Genomic DNA, 22019 nt, shown 5'->3' with positions numbered 1-22019 from the left:
CACAAAAAAACATAGTGGTAGGCTTTAAACTGGGTGAGGAAGGAAATAAGTTTAGGGCGTGCCTGCCAGAGAGGCGCCTGGAGGGGAGGTCTTCTCTGATGGCAGTTCCTGCTGAAGTCAAAGAACACGTGTGTAACTGGTATGCTAAAAAGAAGTGCTTAATGTGAAATTTGTGACTACAATTTAACTTTCTTTCTATTGCCTCATCCTTGTAAATTTTATAAAGTAGAGTGCAATCTTTTCCTTCCCTTGGCTGAAAACTCTTGCATGCCCCCTGCCTTTTATGCAGACTTCTAAGTAAGAGAGAATCCTACAGCCACTTCATATTCCAAATACAGTTTTGACGTGTTTAAAACACTAATTCTCAGGTGACAATCAAAATTCTAAATTCAAAGGATGTTATATCTTATTCCTCCACCAGCTCCAGCCTGCTTCAGGATGCAACACTGCAGAGGGCTAAAGAGCCTTCTCTCCTCGCTACTGCTCTCCGTTTTATCTCCACCCATACCACAGTGCTTTCCTTCCTCATTCCATGAGTGTGTGTGTGTGTGTGTGTGTGTGTGTGTGTGTGTGTGTGTGTGTTTATACACATATTTATGTATATTCATCACTGTACTTATTCATTTGCTTTATCTACTGAACTCAAATGTACATTATTTTAATATCTGTCTACTCCTTTAATGTATGCAATTTTTCCTCTGCTAATGTCTATGTAGATTTAGAATGTGTGGTAGAATAATTTATTTAAATGATGAAAGAAAATTATTCTCTTATACTTTCTCTTTTCCTTGCGTTTCATGCTGATGATCCAAGCTTAATAACACACTTCTTCGAGAAAAACAAAAATAACATGAATCCAACAGATTTTCTATGTTCTGTAGGAAAATTTATCCCTTTGTAGGGTTAACCTAGTGTTCCTGGAGGGGAAGGACGGAGGAAGAGGACTTTTGAACAGGAAGGTAGAGTGAAAGAAGAAGCTGGGAGACTGGGACGAGCCCCAGGGCTCAGAAGGCAATGGGGAATACAGAATCTAGATGCTTATTTTCCCAGACTGTATTAGTTTCCTGTGGTTGCTGTGACAAAGTTCTATAAACCGGGTGGCTCAGAACCAGTGTCTAATAATTTCCACAGTCTGGATATTTTCCCTTCTCCAGCGTGCAGCCATTTGAACAACACCAAAAATGCTTATTGGAAGATTTGTAATATATGATATTTATCATGGCTATGTTAAAGGAAACTTTCTCAAGGACATTTTACTTTCATCCAAGAAGATCTGGGTCTGTGATCAGTTAATTCTGTCAACTTGGTATGATGACATTAATTCTCATTGCAGGAATTCATATCAAGTTTCAAGAGCTTTTGCAGTTAAATAAATCAATTAACACTTTAGCACACCCGCCCATCTATTTAATTCCTAGGCTCAATACGACCCATTAACCACCTCCACCGATGGCTTGGGAGCAAAACACAGTGATCGAGGACACTATACTCCTGCTTCCCATTTTCATAATTTCACGCCTTGTCTCTAGCATTTAAGTACTTCCATATGGCCTCTGTCACTCAGAGCTCACCACTTCTTTAAAATCAGGATGCCCATTTCAAAGGGCATGCACTTCCCACTATTTACTCAGCTACAGCAAAGTTGCAAAGCAGTCATCCAAGAGATTTTCAAGGATGCTGAAGTTTCTCTCACCTATGCAACTTCTAACAGCCTGGCAAACCGAGTGTCTTCTGACATAATAAAGAAGTAGATGAACTATTCTCATATAATAGTCTACTCTAACATTGCCATACCCCTAAGCCTTTTGATTCCTTTCTCCACGTTATGTCACTTCTGGAATTTCAGTCACATTAAATTCAGCACCTCACTCAGTCCATGCAGTCAGTCACCCAAACAAGCTGTTTCATCCACTTCTAGATGCTTGAATTAACACATTGAATTTAGATTCTCAGGAAAGTGTACTCCAAACAATAAATCCAGTCTGATCTAACATTACATTGGTCTTGTTGGCCGAACAATCTTAAATTCCATTCCCATAATTATCTGCTACTCTTCTGCCAATATAAACTGGCATGATTTAGCAATGATTTGTGTGTACAAGTTGTATCTTCTAAAATAAAACTTTACAATACCCCATCCAGAAGAGCTGGAACATGATTGTATTTATGAGTCTGGAGAAGGAGGTGTTAGTGGTAACTCCATATAATAGAGCTGCCTCAGATGAGATTCCGTACCGTCTTTGAGCAAGGAAAGGCTAGGCTCCTAGACAGGGAAGAAGGGGTGCATCTGATGGCAAGAGGAGACTCAACAAGATTTGGCATTCAAGATTCTCCTTTTCATGCAAGTCCAAAATCTCAGGGTCCTACTCCTTTCAAGTCCCTTTCCTAGCCTCACTTAAGAAATTTAGCAACAGTGTGAATATAGTTTGCTTTGTGAATATATGATGTGAATAATGTAATATTTGGTTGGAGTCTTTAGCTATATTACACTCCAGCTATAAGAAATAAAACATTTTTAAAGCCCCTAATTCTCTGACTATAAATTGCGTTGGGAGTTTAAAGCCCTTTATCTTTTTTTCCTTCTTTCAGATCTTCTTTGTAGTCAGATTAGAAATTCCAGCCCACAGTCCTTGTGGTCACCATACATACATCTTTACTGTGATATTCAGATGTATCTTCTACCTTATTTCCTAATACCTTTCCTCCATCAACATGTCGTCAGGATCAACCATAGGTGAAAATGTCTCTTGGTATATTAATACATGCAAAATTGCTTTTAATAAATACATTTGAGAACTTCCAACTTTAAATGTTAAGCAGATTTCTCTATTGTAAAAGTTCTCAGAAACTTTCATATATATGCTAAAGTGTAATGTATATGAAGAAACTTTTTCCATAGGCAATCTCATTGAAGCAGAGTTCCTCAGGGTAAACTTAGGAAATGCTACTCTAAGTCTTAGTGTCTTGTCTAGCCGTTTTGAATGTACCTGGATTAAATTCTTGGGCTTTCTTCCCATATTATTTTTCTTTGGCTGTTTAACAACTTATCATATACTTAGATGCTTTAACAAATCTACATCAATTTTCTTATACTTTTGTGGGTCAAGAGTCTGGGTATGGCTTACCTAAGCCCTAATCTTAGTTTCTCACAGGGTATCAATTAAATGTTGGTCAGGGCTGCAGCATCATCTGAGGCTCAACTGGAGAAAAATTTTTCTTTGTTTGCAGAATTCGTTTCCTTGGAATTGTAAGACCGAGTGAGGATTTTGTTTCTTGCTAAATGCTGGTCAAAGGCCACCCTCAGCTCCCAGAGACCTCTTTCAGTTTCTCGCCATCTGATCTTTCCAACAGGAAACCCTCAGCAGGCAGCTTGCTCTTTCAAGCCAGCATGAGAAGAAGAACTCAGATGATCAGTGCCATCTTCTATAACGTAATCGTGTATTCACATACACAGAAGCACATATATCCATTATTTTTTTCCCTATTCTATGGTTAGAAGAAAGTTGCAGAACCCTTTCTTACCCCCAAATAAACACACTCCAGGGAAGAGATTACCTAAAACACTGAAATAGGAGACAGGGATCATATGTGGATATCATAAGACTATTTCTGCCACACTTCCCTTTCTCGAATGGTCTTTTGTTTCTCAGTTAAGGGAAAATGGTTACATTTATCCATATTCCATAGGCCAGATTCAGGTTTCCACTTGTTGTTACTTGGTCCCTTCAAGCAGGGGTCCTCAACCCCCGGGCTACGGACTGGTACTGATCTGTGTCTTGTTAGGAACCAGACTGCACAGCAGGAGGTGAGCGACGGCCAAGCGAAGGAAGCTTCATTTGCAGCCACTCCTCAGTGCTGGCATCACTGCCTCAGCTCTACCTCAGATCATCAGGCATTAGATTCTCATAGGAGCACCAGTCTCTGGTGCAAAAATGGTTGGGGACTGCTGCCTTAAAGAATACAACTAGATGTTACTCCATGATAGCCAACTCAACAGATTAGGTTTTCTTATCTTTCTTTTTTGCTGTGTCCTGTTATATATCCTCTACTGTCAAGAAAGTTTCTGCTTCAGCTCTAATGCATTAAGATTCTAAGGAGGCATGAGAATAGGGACATGAGTTAAGAATTGGGACATGGCGATATAATGGAGAAGTTTAGGCCATGTAAAATTTTGTAGCACTCAGCAAAAGAAATTCTCCAATGGAATCCAGAAGACTTTTCTTTGTGGCCAAGCTAGTGCCCTTTTTATATGATAAATATTGGCAGCCATCAATATTTTATTTCTTAAAAAATACTTTCAAGGATTATCCACTCTGATATAATATTACAGCACATTTTTAAATTCAGAAATGGCTTTTCTCAAGTTGCTTTCTAAGTGACTTCTCTCTGCTATTTTTTGTTAGTGCCCAGGAAATATAATTTTTAATATTAAGCAAATGAAAATTTTAAGGTGAATCAGTGCCAACAATACATAGAGTATGTACCAAAGCCAACCAAAAATTACTTGGGGTTATTTATGCTTTTGCAATATTTCTACTTCTTTTTTCCTCCATTAGCATGGATAATTAACAGTTGATTGCAATTTCAAAGCAGTATTGGTATAAAAAATATAACTGCCCAACTCATAAAACTCAAAAGTGATTATGGTGTTCCCTACTTTGAAAATATCCTCTTAACTAATTTGCTTTATTATCTTTCCAAGATGTGTCCCTTCCAATTTGAGTAACCTGGAACAAAGTGTCCCATTTGGCTCAATCTAGTATTTCTTTTGGCTCATACTCTCATAACATAGCAGTACAATTGACTTTACATTCAGAGTAGAAAAATGGCTCAGCCAACATTTGCTAATAACACTATCTTTACCACTGGGCAGCTAACTATTCCCTTGGTGGAACCAGGAATATAAAGAGAGATTCATTTATTTTTTATAAACTTGTTTTTTGACCAGAACTTTTTTTTTTAAATAAAAAATTATTGAATTTTTGGAAAGAGAATAGGTTATGATCCAAAAGTTGATATTAAAGCTTAATATTTAATGCATTTTACCATAGATGCAATGAAATAAATTGTGGTTAGGTTTCTAGCATAGTAATAATAACAAGCATTTATTGACAGCTTACTATTTGTTAAATACCTCCTGTGATTTGTCTCCTGCCTACCTCATCAGTTTTTCTTTGTTCCACATTTCTTCTAAAATTTCTGTTTTTCATCTGTTCCAGAGGTTGGTGGATTCTTTCTGTAAAGATGCAGATAAGTACATACTTTAGGCTTTTCCGACCATCAGTCTCTGTCTCAGCCACTCAAAGTCGCCATTACTATGTGGAAGCGGTCATAGACAATGCGTAAGTGAGTGTGGCTCGTTTGTTTATGGAAACTGAAAATTGAATTTCACATGGGAAAACGTTAGTTTTTCTGAATAATCAAAAATTTAGTTTTTAAGATTTGTCCTCTTTTAGGTTAAGTGAAATGTTTTTCGTATCATGGAGACAATTCACATAATAGCTTGATTAGGTTGTTCATTTTTAGCTCATAATTTGCTGATATTTTAGCTTAGCATCAGACTCACAAATAAGTTTTTTGTAATTTCATAATATTCTTACAACTTTTTATTTTTTATTCCATTTCTCTAAAATTCTTTTTTAAGTTGTAGATTGCTATGGTAATGCTTCGATTTTGGTTTTGTTTCCTGTTTGTTGTTTGAGACTGTTAGTAAGAAGGTCAACTTGTATTTATTAGAACAACAACTTCATTTTTTAAAGAATAATGATTCATTATCTAACTTAACTAGCTGTGTAACTCATAAGATATGAGCTTTAACTGTAGCCAAATATTTATGATAACAAATATTGATTGACATAAGTATTATCAGGGTATTGTCCTTGAAAATAGACCATAATATTAGGTAAGATTCTCTTAAGTTTGGGCTGATAAGATAATCACATTATGTATGAAACAGTCACCCCTGACTCAGAATGATATTGACTTAATTTGTTAATGAATATGGACACTAATTCCATTACATGACCTACCTATACGATTTGATGTTGAATATTTGAATAATTAACTGATCAAATCCATATTAAATTACATCATTTATGAGAGCTAGTTTGTAGATATTCTTCCTATAAATGAATAAGTGCTCTTTGTTGAATTTAACTAAATTATAGTTAGGTCTCCAGATTAAGTCTCAGAAACCAATCAGACAATGTGCAAATTTTCTCAGAAGAATGAGAGGGGGAATACTGCAAATCCATTTTTTTTTAATAGAAAATTAACACAGAGTGCTCGATCCACTTACTAATAGTGATCAGCATTGATCCTGCAGGCAAATAATATTATCTGTTATGGGTTTCATTATTCCCCCAAAAGATATGTTGAAATCCTTACCCCCAGTATCTATGAATATGACCTTATTTGGCAATCAGGTCTTTACAGATAAACTGAGGTTAAGATAACATCATTAGGATGGGCTCTAATCTGACCGATGTCTTTAGAAGTAGAAGAGAGACTCAAGGAGGAGAACACCATCACCACATGAGGACACTGAGATACAAGGGAGGAAGACGACCATGTTAAGACAGAAGCAGAGATTGAAATAATGTTGCCACAAGCCAAGGAACGCCTGGGCTAGCAGGAGCTGGAAGAGGCAAAGAAGTTTCAGAGGGAGCATAGCCCTTGCACACCTTGATTTTGGACATCTAGCCTTCTGAACTGTGAGAGAATAGATTTCTGTAAATCATCCAGCTTGTAGTGCTTTGTTTCTGCAGCACTAGGAAACTAATACAGATTTATTTATGGGAGATATTCTTTGTGTGGAGATGGGAGTGGAGGAGATTGCCCTTCCTGAAAAATAATCAAACTTGTGGAATTAAATAGTTCAGTTAGTTTTCTTCTTTGAAATGTGACCTAAGCACACTATTTGAGGATCATACAGCACCATCTTCTGGGCATCTGTCTTAATTGCTCAATTTACTGAAGAAATGCTTTTTTTTGCTTGCAATAATAAAAAAAACACTTACCGAGCACCTACAATTTTCCAGGTATTGTGTTAGCTTTCCAGAGAAGAGGGTATATATCTAAATAATTAGATACATAAGAAAGACTTACAAACACTACAATCTAGGATGCAAACAGGAGAAGCAATTATAATTCTTATTAAAAAAAATTAAAAATTAATCCAGAGTAAATTATTTTACTTTAAAAGTATTGAAATAAATTAAAATGTTAACCTTTTTGTTGAGTCAATAAGACATTTAATTCAAATAATTTCAGATTAATTTGCATTTCTATAGAATTATATTCTAGAAAATGTATAGATAGGTAAATAACTTTCTATACACATTCATGATAAATATATTTTACATATATTTATAATAAATACATATTGAGTCCATAATTAGTACCACTGTTTGCCAAAGAAACAACATAAATCAGTATTTACAGTTAGAAAGTCTATCTTATACCTCATTAAATTATACAAGAAATAAAAAGGCAATATTCATAAATATTTAAATGCTCTTTATACATATTTAATTTAATCAGGCTACTTTACTAATTAAACATAAATAGTACATGTATAACCACATTTATATACATATAAATTAATGACTATTCCATTATTCTTTTTGGTTTATTTAGTCTTTTTTGGGATGTTCGTATAAGAAAATATTAATAAATATTGACCTACCAGCCATTTTTCACCTAGGTTGGAAAATAAAGGAATTTTGATATGATTGTCCTTTACTTTTGATTGTTTGAAGATTGTTGAATGACTATGGTATTCATTAATATAGTGAAAAATCCTTACAATTTTTATTTCATTTTCTGCTATCTTAACACAAAAAAAATCTCATGAGAATGTAATTAAATTTATAAATTGTACACTTGTATTGATTATGTCAATAGAACTTCAAATTTTGAGGAAAAGTCAATAAAAAATAAAAGATTAAATCTCTTGAATTAGTTGGCATCTACATGCTACACTTTATGTAGGAAAGGAGCTGGAAATTGTATATCGAGCAACTACAAAGTGTTTAACTATTCTGACAGGGCTCATGGAATTTTTAGCCATGTTCCCAAAGGATAAAATTTTTGTAGTTTTCTTTTTTCTTATAAAATCAAATGGTTTGGACAGGAGGGTAATGCTGGCACCATAAAGTGAGCTGGGCAATGTTCCCTCCTGTTACATTTTCTGAAAGAGTTTGTATTGGATTGGTGTTATTCTTTTTTTCTTAAATATTTGAAAGATTCACTAATGAAATCATCTTGTGCTGGAGCTTTCTTTATTGGAAGGTCTGTACTGTGAACTCAGTTTTCATTAATAGAGAGCTATATGAGTTATCTATTTCTTCTTGAATGAGCTTTTGTGGTTTGTGAGATCTTTGGGGAATTTTTTAATTACCTAACTTGTTGAAATTATTGGCAAAAGTTATTTGTAATACTGCCATTGTACCCTTTTAATGTCTGCAGCATCGCTGTGTTAATAATCCACTAATTATTTCTTATACTTTTGATTCGTGTTCTCTCTTTTTCTGGATGAGTCTAAATAGGGTGTCGTCAACTTTATTGATCACCTCAAAGAGCCAGCTTTTGGGTTTATTACCTTTTTCTATTGTTATTTTATACTTTTGCTGATTTCTATCTTAGTTTGAGGTGTTATGACAAACTACTGAGAAGGGGTGGCTTAAACAACAAACATCTATTTCTCACAGTTCTGAAGGCTGAGAAGTCTAAGATTAAGGTGCCAGTAGATACAGTGTCTAATGGGGGCCTACTTTCTAGTTTGCAGATGGCTACCTTCTTCCTGTGTACTCACATGGTAGCGAGAAAGATCGTCTCTCTTTTGTCTCTTCTTATAAGGGCACTAATTCTTTCACGGAAGTTCCACTTTCATGACCTAATTACCTTTCAAAGACTCATCTCCAAATATAATCACTTTGGGAATTAGAGTTTTAATGTGTGAATTCGGGGGGTACACAAACATTCAGTCTATAGCAATACTTGCCCTTATTTTACTATTTTCTTCATCTGTGAGTATAATGTATACTTCTTCCTTTACCAATCAGTAAAACCCACTACCAGTGTTTCCCAAACCTGCTTATGATATATAATTTTGGAGTATAGAGGCAAATTTTAAAGATTTCATAAGTTAGAAAAACTAAATGTAAAATAATAAAACTCAAAATATATGTTTTTAAAAATTATATATCTTACTATCTTTGGTTCTGAAAATCTTTTAAAAACAGATTAACATGGCATCCCAACATGGGTAGATTTCATGGAGAATTTCTAATCTCTGCCAGAAATGACCATTATTGATCCTGAGATATACGTAGTATTGGGTTTATAAGGAGATATTCCTTAAGTTTGTATGTCCTTAGTAACATCACTTATGCTATCTCTTTTAACATATTTTCCTGGAGAACAGTAATTTTTTGTTTCAATTTTGAAAGAATGAATCTCAACCACTAAATCATTGGGCACAAAGATAATTTGGTTACTTGACAACAAACCAAGACTGTAAAGTAAAAACTGTGGTTGCTGGTTCTTTTAAGCCACATGCCTATAGCTTTCACTGTTATAAACTTGTCAAAATAGGAGATAATATCTATTTTTCATCTTGATCATCACCTTAAACACTATAGTCAATAAATGTCAACTGATTTTCTTAGGAATTCCACAGCCATGTGATATGATCATACTTAACCAGTATTGAACCCAAACCTTTATTTTAAAAGATGTGGTGACTATAAATCTGTGAATAGAACACTAACCTTGAAAATCAAAGGGCAAGAATGGAAAGATGGGAACCTCTTTTACCAGACAATTCTACTGCATTTCTCGCATGTTTTTAACCATTAAAAACACAATTTCTTTCTATTATGTAAGACTAAAATTGATTTTTAAATAATTTTATTTTTTCTGGCCTTTTCTCAGATTAAGATGAGAAAGCTTATATTAAATTTCTGTATGGGGAAGAAGAAGGGCCTGGCGTTAGAAAAATCTCACTTGCGTCCAAACCAAGGTGTTCACTACTTTTGTGACCTTGCCTCTTTTCTCTCCAGCTATGAGGTTCTACAGTTCTCTTTGCACTTCATGACGATCCCTTTGGCTCCTGTGTCTTTGCACATGACCAAAATTTCTGTTTGTCCTTTGCTTGCTAACCTCCTCTTAGATTATTAAAATGTCGCTTTATCTGTGTAACTTTAACTTCTGCCAATCAGAGTTGGTCACACTCTCTCTGAGACTTGTACCTCCTCCAGAAATTTAGGGTTAAAAAAGACTTTTATGCAGGTTTATTATGAGAATCAGAAATGAATTATGAAACTTGTCTGACCCTGACAGATGCTTAAAGAAAAGTAATGTCTCCCTTTAGCCTTCTTTGTTTTTTTAACTAATATGGCCCTGACATTACTCATTTTTCCCCAAATGTCTTATTTTACAAAGCTTTAATCATTGTCATATTTAGAAAGTAGATGTACCTTTCCCACATTCTCCCCTTCACCTGCATTAAAGTAGACACAGATGAGGCCTAGGATGTGGCAGAAGGACAAGACTTTAAAAAGCCTGAACCTTTGAATTTACCATAGGAGAAGAGCTCACAAGGTGGTAATGGAGACAAAAAGTAAACATCTGTTGTGTTAAACTGTTTAAAATTTGGTGTCTACTTTTTAGAGAAACTAGTGTTGCCCGAATCAGAGCATATATCATGCTGCCATGAAGGAGTTCCCCTGGGATGCCTGTTCACGTTTCTAAATGTGCAAAGGTTGTTCATGGTCCCAAATCTGTTTTTCCTGGATTCTTTATTTGATGAATGGCCACACTGAAAAAAAGATTCCTTTTTATGTTTCTTTTTTTTTTTTTTTGCCTTTCACTTGTCTTTATCACTCATATCCAGAAAATTATCAAGCCCCATTAATTCTACATCATAATATTGTTCAAATTTACCCCTTTTCTCTGTCTCATTTACTGCTGCATTTGCTTGAATTCTCATTATTTCTCACCAATATTACAGTCCTTTACTGCCTTACTTCCTTCACTCTATGCTCTATACTGCTGCCAAGGGAAAAATTTTAAATACATAAAGTTCATTATACAGTATTATTATTATTTCTTACTTTGAAGGTCAAATCCAAACTTCTCTCTCCAACCATGAGGCTCTCTGAGTTTCTCTGGGCACTGCATGATTTCTTTGACTTCTGTGTCTTTGCACATGGCCTCAATTTCTGTCTGTCTTTTGCTTGCTGAACTCCTCTGAGATTATTAAGATGTCACTTTATCTGTGAAACTTTAAGTTCTGCCAATCAGAGTTAAATGCTTCCAGAGTACTCTAAGTTTGCCACGCTCTTGACTTATCTCTCTGAATTATAATTGTATGTTCCTCTCTCACAGTGGTCTACAAACTCTTGAAAGGCCAAAAATACTTCTTTTGTATCTCTTTCTCTAAAGTCTAGTTTAGTCCCAGTAATGTGGAAGTCTCTCAGTAAGTTTTTTCCAATAAATGAATGAAAGTCATGAATGTAGGCAGTTTATATGTCTGTTTTATATACACTAATAATGGAAATGTAAGCTATACATATGCTTCTCAAATGAAAAACCTTAGATATCGATTTTCATCTTCAGGTTTTTTTCCCTTTCCTGGAAGCTTCAATAAAATTAAAAAAAGAAGAAGAAGAAAAGAAATCTATACAATACCACCTTTCTTTACCCTTTGTATACACATTTCTATTATCTAGAAATTATATTGGTGTCCATCATGTGATTTGAAAGAGAAACACCACCCTACTCCCTCACCTCTTGTTACTTGAGCTTGATTGCGGTTTCGTGATGATGCTCAATCCTCTCCAGTAGAAGAGCCTCAGTAATCAGGGGCTGCACACCGTCTAGGAGGTGGAGTGTTGCCTCTTCAAATGATGAACATTGAGAGTACCAGGGATGTTATGACAGGAATACAAATAACATTATATGCAAGCTTTATCATTTTTCCTCTAATGTTACAAAAAATAAATTTTCACTTTATACTCACCTTTAAAAAAGGCTTAGAGAGAAATACAAGATGAGTTGACTGGTCAACTTCACAGGGAAAAGAAGAAAGAAAACTGATGTTTATCTATTTTCTGTAAATGAAATCGCATGCTGATTTGACATGGTAAGTAGAATTTACCTATTTATAATTGCACCAGTACATAAAATGTGAGATAGATTATTCTTAAAAGAAAATATTAATGTATTTTTTTAACCTTAGATCTTTCAAAATATATCTGCACACTTAATGCAGTAGTGCTATAATTGTATAGTTTGCAAAGTATTCAGACAAATACAAAATCAGAGGTGTTGTAGGGTATTGTGGGTATTGATAAAGAGAGCTAGACTCATTAAGATGATAGTTCTCCAAAAAATATAAAAATAAAAATTTCTCAAGAATTCTTTAAAAATATATATGCAGTAAAATTGGATTTCTGTGGAGGTGAAATTTCCATTTCAGTTGAAATGTGTGATTTTTTAATCTAATATTATATTTTGGAAGTAAATTTTCTATATTTTATTACAAATGTATAAATCTAAACTTCTAACTGAAAAAGTCAGTCATTTTTGCATCTTTAAATTTATTCTTATGATAGTATTATACTAGTATTTTTCACAATCTGACAGTTTTCTTATGAAATATTCTTTATGAGTCATCGTAATAAATCAGTACATCAAAGTTTTCTTTAGAAAATTAAAAGGTCTTGATTTTTCAACTAAACTTATTCTAACTGCAACATTTAATATATTTCACAATTTTTAATATTTTTTCTGACATAATTATTTAATTCTCTTTTCAGCTCTAGGAATCATGGGACAGCCTATATGGTCAAATAACACTGACACTAGTATAGCTAATTTCAAATAATCTTAAAATTGATAGAGAAGGGAGAAGAGAGAAAGGTAGAAAGATTAAGAAAGAGGAGGAAAGAGAGAAGGAGAAAAAAATGGTATAGATGATAGAGGCTCTGTTCATTCTTCTGGTGATCAAATTGAAGTTGAGATGGAAACAAGGAGCAACAGCAAGGAAAAATCACCTGGGATCTAGACGAACAAGCCATACAACTAGGGAGAAATCCAAGAAATCACCCTGCCACGGTAGATGGTAGGACAGGGCAAGGATATGGTGCTGACCCGTCTCCAGCCGCTGAGTGAGATGGAGGCAGCAGCAGATGCCTCTTAAAGGGGCCACATCTGTGAGCAGATTTTCGCCGTGACAGACCTGCTCACTCTGAGCACCAGTGCTGATTCGGCTGCACTCAGAGGGCACCAGGGACTTACAGGGAGACACTGTCCAAGTGAGAGCTAAAGCGAGATTCACTTGGTACAGAAGTGTCTGCAGTATCCATTGTTCTTTGTTGAGCCCTCCCCCATCCTAGTGTGCAGACACAGCACCGCCATTGCCGTGACATCATCAGACTGGATAACAGAGGTCGCTCCACCCAGATGATTCCCTGAAATCCTGCCTCCCCAACTCGCAGCCCCACCCAAGCCCCATCCAGGTTTATCTTCAGCGAGTAAGGTGCTCCTTGCTGAGACTCACACTGGTGGAGGCAGCTGTCCTCAGTTTCCGGTGTAGCCTTTTGAGGCATCTATAAGCACAATATCTGTGGATTTCTTGCTGAATCTTAACAGGTGGCCCCAGAGGTTTGGATTAAATTTGGCCTGCAGTTGAACTCCTCTCAGGACTGTGTCGCTGGACACCTGCTTCACAAATCCACACTAATAAGACTGGGAGACTTAGGAGCTTTGCTTAGTACATAAAAACAGACATAGAAAGGCAGTCAAAATGGAAAGACAAAGAAGTAGAGACCATATGAGAGAAGAGAACAGAGATTCAGATATAATGGAGTCAAGTAATCTAACAGATTACTTGATGATCAGTGAACATTTGGGAAGTGTAGAGAACTCCGAAAAAGAGATAAAAAACATAAAAATGGAAATTAAAAGGGAACCAGTCTGATATGGAGAGCACATTATATGAGATGAGAAGTATATTAAATGGAATAAACAAAAGAATAATCGAAATGAATAAAGAAGAGGTTCAAATGCCCTATCTAGAGGACAGAAAAGCCAATCAGGACACTCAATCAGAATGGCAAGAAAAAAGATGCCAAAACTGTAAAAATAATTTAAAGAGGATATAGGACACTATTAAGGCTCCAAATATTCGTCTGATCAGCCTAACAGAAGAAAATCAAGATGTTGAACAGCTGTTTGAAGAAACAATGATGGAAAACTTCCCTAACGTGGTGAAAGAAATGGACAATAAACCCCAGAAAGCTCAGAGAATTCCAAATATCAGGGATCCTAAGAGGCCCACACCAAGACACACCATAATTAAAATGCCAAAAGTTAAATACAAAAAAGGAATATTAAAAGCATCAAGAGAAAAACAAATAATTACTTTTAAGGGAACACCCACAAGACTGGCAGCTGATTTCTCAAAAGAAACTATGCAGGACAGAAGGGCTTGGCAAAAAATATTCGACAGGATGAAGACCCAGGATCTACAACCAAGAATAATTTATCCAGCAAAGCTATCATTTAGAGTCGAAAGACAGATAAAGAGTTTCCCAGACAAAAATAAGCTAAAGAAATTTATCATCACCAAGCCAGTATTACTGTAAATGTTGAAGGGACTTCTTTAAGAAGAAAAAAAATGTATCAAAAACAGGAATAAAGAATGGTAACAACTACATCCCTATCAACAAATACCTCAAATGGAAGAGAATTAAGTGCTCCAACCGAAAGATAGAGTGGCTTAAAGGATAAGAAAACAAGACATTTACATATGAAAAGGAAGGGGATAGAAAAAGATATTGCTTTGATGGACCTAGAAGGTATTTAAGTCAGACAGAGAAAGATAAACACTATATGATTTCACTTATATGCAGAATCTAAGGAATAAAAAGAACAAACTAATCAAAAACAGACTCACAAATATAGTGGATAATTTGGTGATGGTCAGAGGGGAGGGAGGTTTGGGGGGCTGGGAGAATGGGGTGAAGGGTTAAAGAAGTACAATTTAGTAGCTGGTGGATGGTCACAGGGATGGGGAGCACGGCATAGGGAATGCAGCTAGCATTAATATATTGGCTACGTGGAAGGTCAGGGAGGGAGCAATTGGAGAGATCACTTTATGAACTATATAGATGATGTCTAACCAATGTACTGTATACTTGAAACTAATTAAAATTTAAAAAATTTAAAAAAGTTAAAAAAAAAAAGAAAGAGGAGGAAGATGGGAAAGAGATCAGAATAAATGCAAGTAACTAAATCTACTTGTAATAACATGAGTTTTTTGTTTGATACACATTGGACTTAAAGATGAGTCAAGAGATTTTAATTTCAAGTGTTTTACTGAATGTAAGTGTGACTCTGCAAAGTTCCACATGAAATTTGAAGAGATCTAGAAAGCTATAAAAAGACTGCTTCTGAAAAACCACATGAATTAAATAAAAAGGTATGTTGTCTTATGGGGAAAGAAAATCTGCAATAAAAAGAAAACTACCAAACTTTAGACTCTAATTATGATAAAAATATCTGAGAACATTTACATATATTTTATTTATTCATCATGCTGTATGTTTTGCATATTCAAAAACTTATTTTAGTGTATCACATTTTAGAAAAAATTGCATTAAATCAAAACTCTTTGGCTCAACTTGACTTTTGTGTAGAGCTGTAGCAAATATTTCACCAAGATTTTCATCAAAACCGAATAACTATTTAAAGGTTTAGAAACTAACTTTGCTCCTATTAGATTTCATTTACTGGTAACATTTGCATATACTTTAGATTAAGGAGAAGAGAAAAATAGCAATATGATTTCTGGTGTTTCTAAATACTGAAATCTTTGGCAAGTGCCTTAGCAATAGCCATGATTATATCACTAACTCAACACATAGTTTATCTAGAGTCATTATGAAGGTAGATGGTGAGCTTGTGAGCCAAGATGGCAGCATGACTATTCCAAGTCCTTCAAGTTGTCTTCAGTCTGTAGCAGTGGTCCACTGGTCTTCTTAACAGGTTGATAATACTGGCAGAAATGATTACTTTACCTGTGCTTCTCCATTTTTTCATGGCATATATAGATACAGCAGAGAATAAAAAAATAAATTGACATAAAATAGAAAGAAGTTCAGCAAAGCACTGAAACCTTTATATTTAAATGTGTGCAAAAGTGTCCTAAGACATGAGATAGCTCCTTTTATAATTTTATTTTATTTTTTTTAATGTAAAACTTAGTGATAAGTATCTGAGAATTTGGAGAAAATAAATTCTATTCCTAGGGTATGTTTGAGACCTAAGGATCCCATCTGTGCTCCAGAGCCAGTCTTTGCAATTTGCAATCAGATGTGGTTTGAGCTTCACCTTTGCACTACCTACCTAGGTGGTCTTGCATAAAACAGCCAGGAGATTTATCAATTTTAACTTTAATCTGAATGCCTTGTGTCAGGTGAACATAACCCTGAAGTATCTAAGAGTAAAGAACATACTTCATATTTTGCTTCATGCCTTAAGTTTTATTCCAAGGCAAAGAGGTTTATCTATACATTTTACTATTATTTAGGGAATTTCTAGAATTCGAAGCAGTTTTATCGTTCTTATAAATGTCATGGAGATATTGCTTTAAGCGCCACTCAGTTTTTTTCCTTCTTCTCACTAAAAGGCTTGTTATTCACCATCACCCACAGTCTTCATGCCATTTTTATTTTTTTCTATATACCATCAATACTTGGAAGATGGACAAGATTCTGTTTATTTCAATGTTGTTATTCCTTTATTAATGGAGAGTGTGAGAGTCTGTTTTTCACATCAAAGGTATAGTTTTTAAATGAGCATGCTGCTCAAATTTTAGCAAAAAATAGAAATCAATCATCATAATGTCATGTGTGTGTTATGTCTTGAATAATTTTGTCATTAGAGTTTTACTGATAAGCTACATGTAATATGTTTATATATGATATATGAATCTGTGATGTGAAACTCATGATACAGAGGGCCAACTGTAATTCCACTTATGTTATTTGACATTTGGTTTTGCAGTATCAATATATTCCACATACTGGAATGTCTCTATTGTAAAAAAAAAAAAAAATACAATAATAAACATGGGGAAACCTGTTCCATACATTTGCGAAAAAATATTTTTTCTTGGTTTTTAACTTGCTTTCAAAAATCATTATTTTAATATAGTAATTCATTATCCAGTATGCAATGGTTATCTGCTGTGGGAAATATGGAACAAGATGATTACAAAGGGGCACGGTGTTAATTTTTTTTGGTCAGAATTAATATCTGTATAACTTCAAGCATGTTATCAAGCAAAAAAAAAAAAAACGGCTACAAATGATCAGTGAGAGTCATGAGATTTGCATCTACAGTGGCTGTTCCTTGACTTTGTAAAGGAGTCATTGTCTTATTTGGATCCGTTCACTTACCCAAGGAAAAGCTGCTTTAGTTCACTGTGTCAGCGGAAACATAAGTAAGTGGTTACATATTTTTGATAATAAATGCTAGGCACAAAGGCTATTCTCACATAAAAATAATAATTCTTATATGGCAAGAAAAAAATCCTCCCAGAATTACAGACTATTCCAGTGCTGGCTGACTTGTCTGAGAGAAAGAACTCATTCCTCTCCTCTCCCTACCATCTCTTCCTCACCTAAGTTATAGTTTTATATTTACAATTAATACTGCATTGTTCCTCTCAGCTCTTGAAATGGTCTTTTGGACATTACTCTCATTCATGTAAAGTAATGGTGGTAATGGTTTTTTCTCTTTCGGCTACTATCCTCCCCAAAGTAAAGCTAAACAAGGTCAAGCAGAAACTTCCAATCCCCTCATATTGGAAAAGGATTTTAACCAGTTTCAAGAGATATTAAGAGAAAATAAACCCCTATTTGTTAAGGAATACTATTTTTCATTGCTTGCCCACTGTCTTGTCATAAGAATGGGCGGCACTTGCATCTGTATTGATGTGTCGTTTCCCTGAAAGAATGAAAATGGCTCTGGCACAAACAGAAGCATAAAGAACATTGAATAAACAAACTGTGGAGTGGCCTTTGAGCAGCAGGGTAGATAAAGTTCATAAAGTTATTTCTGGCCATATGACTTAAAGTTGTTATGAGGTCAGTTGCAGAAGAGCTTGCCTAGTAAGTTCTTCTTCATAAGTCATCGACTGTCCCCTCATCTCATTGCCCCTTTACTTTTCTCATCCCCTCAAGTCCACTGAAATCTACATTCCACCACTAGTTAGGGCTTTTAAATGTTCATTTCTACAAGTGTTTATCACTTACAATAATTCAGTGCCACCCCTGCCAGTCCCCACCCACTTGTGTCCCCAGAAATAGCACCATATTTCTGTAAATTAAAGCTCCTTTATATCTCTGTGTATAAGTGTATGTTCACGGTGCATTTGTTTGCATTTACATGAAAAAAAATATTTTTTAAAGGAACAAAAACTGGAGAATTTTGCGTTTTTGGTGGATTTTTTTTTTTTTTTTTGTATTTGCGCAGACCAGTTTAGGATTTTCAGTCTCAACAAAACACTATTAAAACAAAGAATCTAGTAAAATATTTGTGCATGTACTGCTAAACAATTCTAGCAATTTTATTAAGCAATACCTTTATTATTTTTGAATATTCTTAACAGACTGGAACAAAACATTTTTTATTCAAAACAAAATATGCATACTGTACGCATGTCGCAGGGTTAAGTATAATGCAGAGATTAAAGTTTGTTTGAACGAAAACAAATGCCTGGGGGAATTTCATAGCTATAAAGTTAATAACTAAATTTGTTCGCTAAGAGGACCTTTTCCATGGTTTTCCTTCATCTCCCAGCTACACAGCAAACATATCTGAAGTGCACTTCCCGAGTGTAGTTAGAGAATAGGAAGGAATGTAAAGTGTTTTTTTTTTTAAATAACCGGTTTGGTTGGTTGGTTTTTTTTTAAAAACAGCCCTTATTAACTCTTCCTTCCACTGATTCTACTGTAAACTCATAAAAGCCTTTTTTTAGAAAGCAAATTCATAGACACTCAGCGGGTGAAATGTTCCCACAAAAAGAAAAAAATACAAACAGAGCAACCAGATTTCTCCTCTTTTTTTTCAACTATCTACAGCATGTTAGAATGATAAAGTTTTTGCACTTGAAAATGGCTAATCTATTTTTTTTAATCTTTTGCGATAATGCAGAATTGCATACATTTTATATCTGGAATAATCAAAATGTATGATGGGGAATACTGGAGTAAAACTGTGTATATTCTGTATACTGTAGGTGTTTGAGCATCTCTACTATCTCCTTCACAACAATAAAGGAGGACAAAGAAGTTCAGATTTGTGTCATCTCTTTGTTCCCATCACAAGGGCCAAAATGGGCTCGTATGTTACTGCAACAGAACTGACATCTCAATGAAAGCCCACCGTCAAGGAAGGACTTCCTGCCTCTTCACATTCTGATCGTAGGAGGCAACTTGGAGCCACCCAACCAGCGAAGAAGGCCTGGGCCTTAGGGAATGGGAGCTGGTGCAACATAATTCATAGTAGTTTTGTTTTTATTTGTTTTCAACATAAAAATGTGTTAACTGTCTGATTCCACCTATTATGGGGAACAATTGTTTGTTCAGCTAAAAAAGAACCCCTTTGTCTGCTCTGTTGCGGGTTTGTGCAACAGCGACTCAGAGGCCCACCAGAGCTTGGACGCCCGTTCGCTGTGGCCATACAGACAGAAGCAAGCGGATGTTGTCTGCTTAGGGGAGAGGAGAGGGCAAGGGGAGGAAAGGCAGGAAAAGGCGTTCCTTAGGAGGGAGAGTTAGGGAATTTTTTATTTTTATTTTTTGTTGTTTACTTTTTTTTGTCTTTTTTTCTTTTTTATGATTTTTTTATTGTTGTTTTTTGCTATACCATGAGGTCATAGCAATCATTCCTCTAATAGAAACTGACAGGACATAGAGACAGAACTATCTGATGAACACACACAATGACTAGAAATATATATAGAGAGAGAGAGAAAGACAGTGAAAAGACTTAGTTTACCTCTGAGAAACCATCCCCCAAAATAAATCCTGTATTAACAAGTGCAAAAAATAAACAAACAAATCAACCCAAATCAAAACCAAAGCAAATAAAACCTCCAAACATTAAAACACAGTGTATAAAATGGTGTGAGAAATCGAAGTCACTTTACAGCCTTTTAGTCAATAAAAAGCTGTGTCTGTGTCCTTGTTTGGATTCAGGCCCATCTTTTTAAATGTTACCCTAAAGGCCTTGCAAGAAGTGATTGGAGGGTAAAAGCACCCAGTCTCTGTTACATCTGACAGCAGTTGCGTTTTCATGGTGGGCTGAATGCTGCTCTCGTGACGCTTTGTCCTTCTGCTGTTATTCCTCATTGGTCGAGCTTTCCTCCAGCGTGTTGATGCCTCCAAAGCCCAGCGCCGTGGCGTTCTGTGCGGCCGAGGCTGTGAGAACTGTATGTAGGAGAATCAGTACGAGAACACACAGTTTGAGTCTGCTGTTGCACAGTCTTGTTGCTGATGAAACTGTGAGCGACGTCCTGTGACAGGATCCGCTTTTTTCCACCGTCCCTCTGGATGGGTTGTTTGATTGCTCCTGTCTCCTGACATCACAGCATTCTGGTTCATCATTGGTTAGAAAGGTCTCGGAGAGCCCTGCAGGATGAAGAAAGTGGACAGTTAAAAGGAAAGGAAGACCTGGAGGAAGGAGCTCATAGTAGAGCGAAGCTGTTACTTTAACGTTCTGATCCACAAAAATCTTACAAGCAAGTCAACATTTTGTAAAGGAAAGGAAAGTCAGTGCAGTCCAGGTAATAGTCAACCATGCCCTCAGACCAGTACTTTTAAGGTCCTCACTGTGTTCTTTTTATACTCCTGCTGGTCATACCATGAAAGTTCTGGGTTGTGGTGAGTATAGAATAAAAGAGGTCATTAAGTCAAAATCAGAACCTCAGGCTCTGGATCAACTTGGTGACTAAGGACATGCAACTATCCTTTTTCTTTAACAAGAATGTGATTGATTAATGCAATGTATAAGGTAACATCAACTTGTTATGCTAAGTGAAGTAATCAGCCAATCAAAATCAAAATAGCACATTTATAGGAACCATGCTTGCTAATCACTTCTCCCAAATCTCATGGCGAATGGGCATAACCATTTACACATCCAATGGGTGACCATTTCCTCTTATTTTCTAAATATTTCTCTTGTTCTTCCATTTGATTCTATTGATGACTGCATAATGAGACCATTTGTGGTTTAAATGAGATAAATAATATAGTAAATGTGCCTAGTATCTTTCACCTGGATCACTGGAGGAGGAGTCTCTTTGTTCTTGGTCTTCTGCCCTTCCAGTCTATCTATCCTTCAGCAGTGCCTTTCAGTAAATATCTGTCACTCCCTTGTTCGCTCCCTCTTACTCTCTTTTTTTTCCTTCCCTCCTCTGAACAATATACATTGTTTTTATTTTAAAATCGATAAATGAATATTTTGGAAACTTTCAAAGTGGCAAAAAGAATGAAACAACGGCTGTTATCTTTCCATCCTTGTTTCTTGCTCTATTACATATAATGTTTTTATGTAATTGCATAAGCCATTTTGTATCTTATTTTTTTTTCCACTGGACTGAAACATTTTCTCACAGGCATTAAAATGAAGTTTCTACATAATTTTATTATGTCATACTCAAGCTTGAAAAATTGAAAAATAAGGGTAGAGTAGTTGTAAGCATTAAATTAGATTTTGTATGTAAAGTGCTTGGCTCGGTGCCTCGCACAAAAATATAACTTAAAAATTTGGCTACTGTTAATAATAATAGTTATTAATAGTGCCTCATGCCTCCACCTAAATAATAAATTCTAAAATATCTTTTCCTCTCTTTCCAGACTCATTGTTCACTGCTCCAGCCATCTTGAACTACTGGCTTTTCTCATGACATGTGATACTTTGACCCACATCTCTACCACTGC

Source organism: Pteropus vampyrus, unplaced genomic scaffold (assembly GCF_000151845.1).
Source record: "Pteropus vampyrus isolate Shadow unplaced genomic scaffold, Pvam_2.0 Scaffold83, whole genome shotgun sequence".
Taxonomy (NCBI): Eukaryota; Metazoa; Chordata; class Mammalia; order Chiroptera; family Pteropodidae; genus Pteropus; species Pteropus vampyrus.
Note: the sequence above shows the minus strand (reverse complement) of the source record.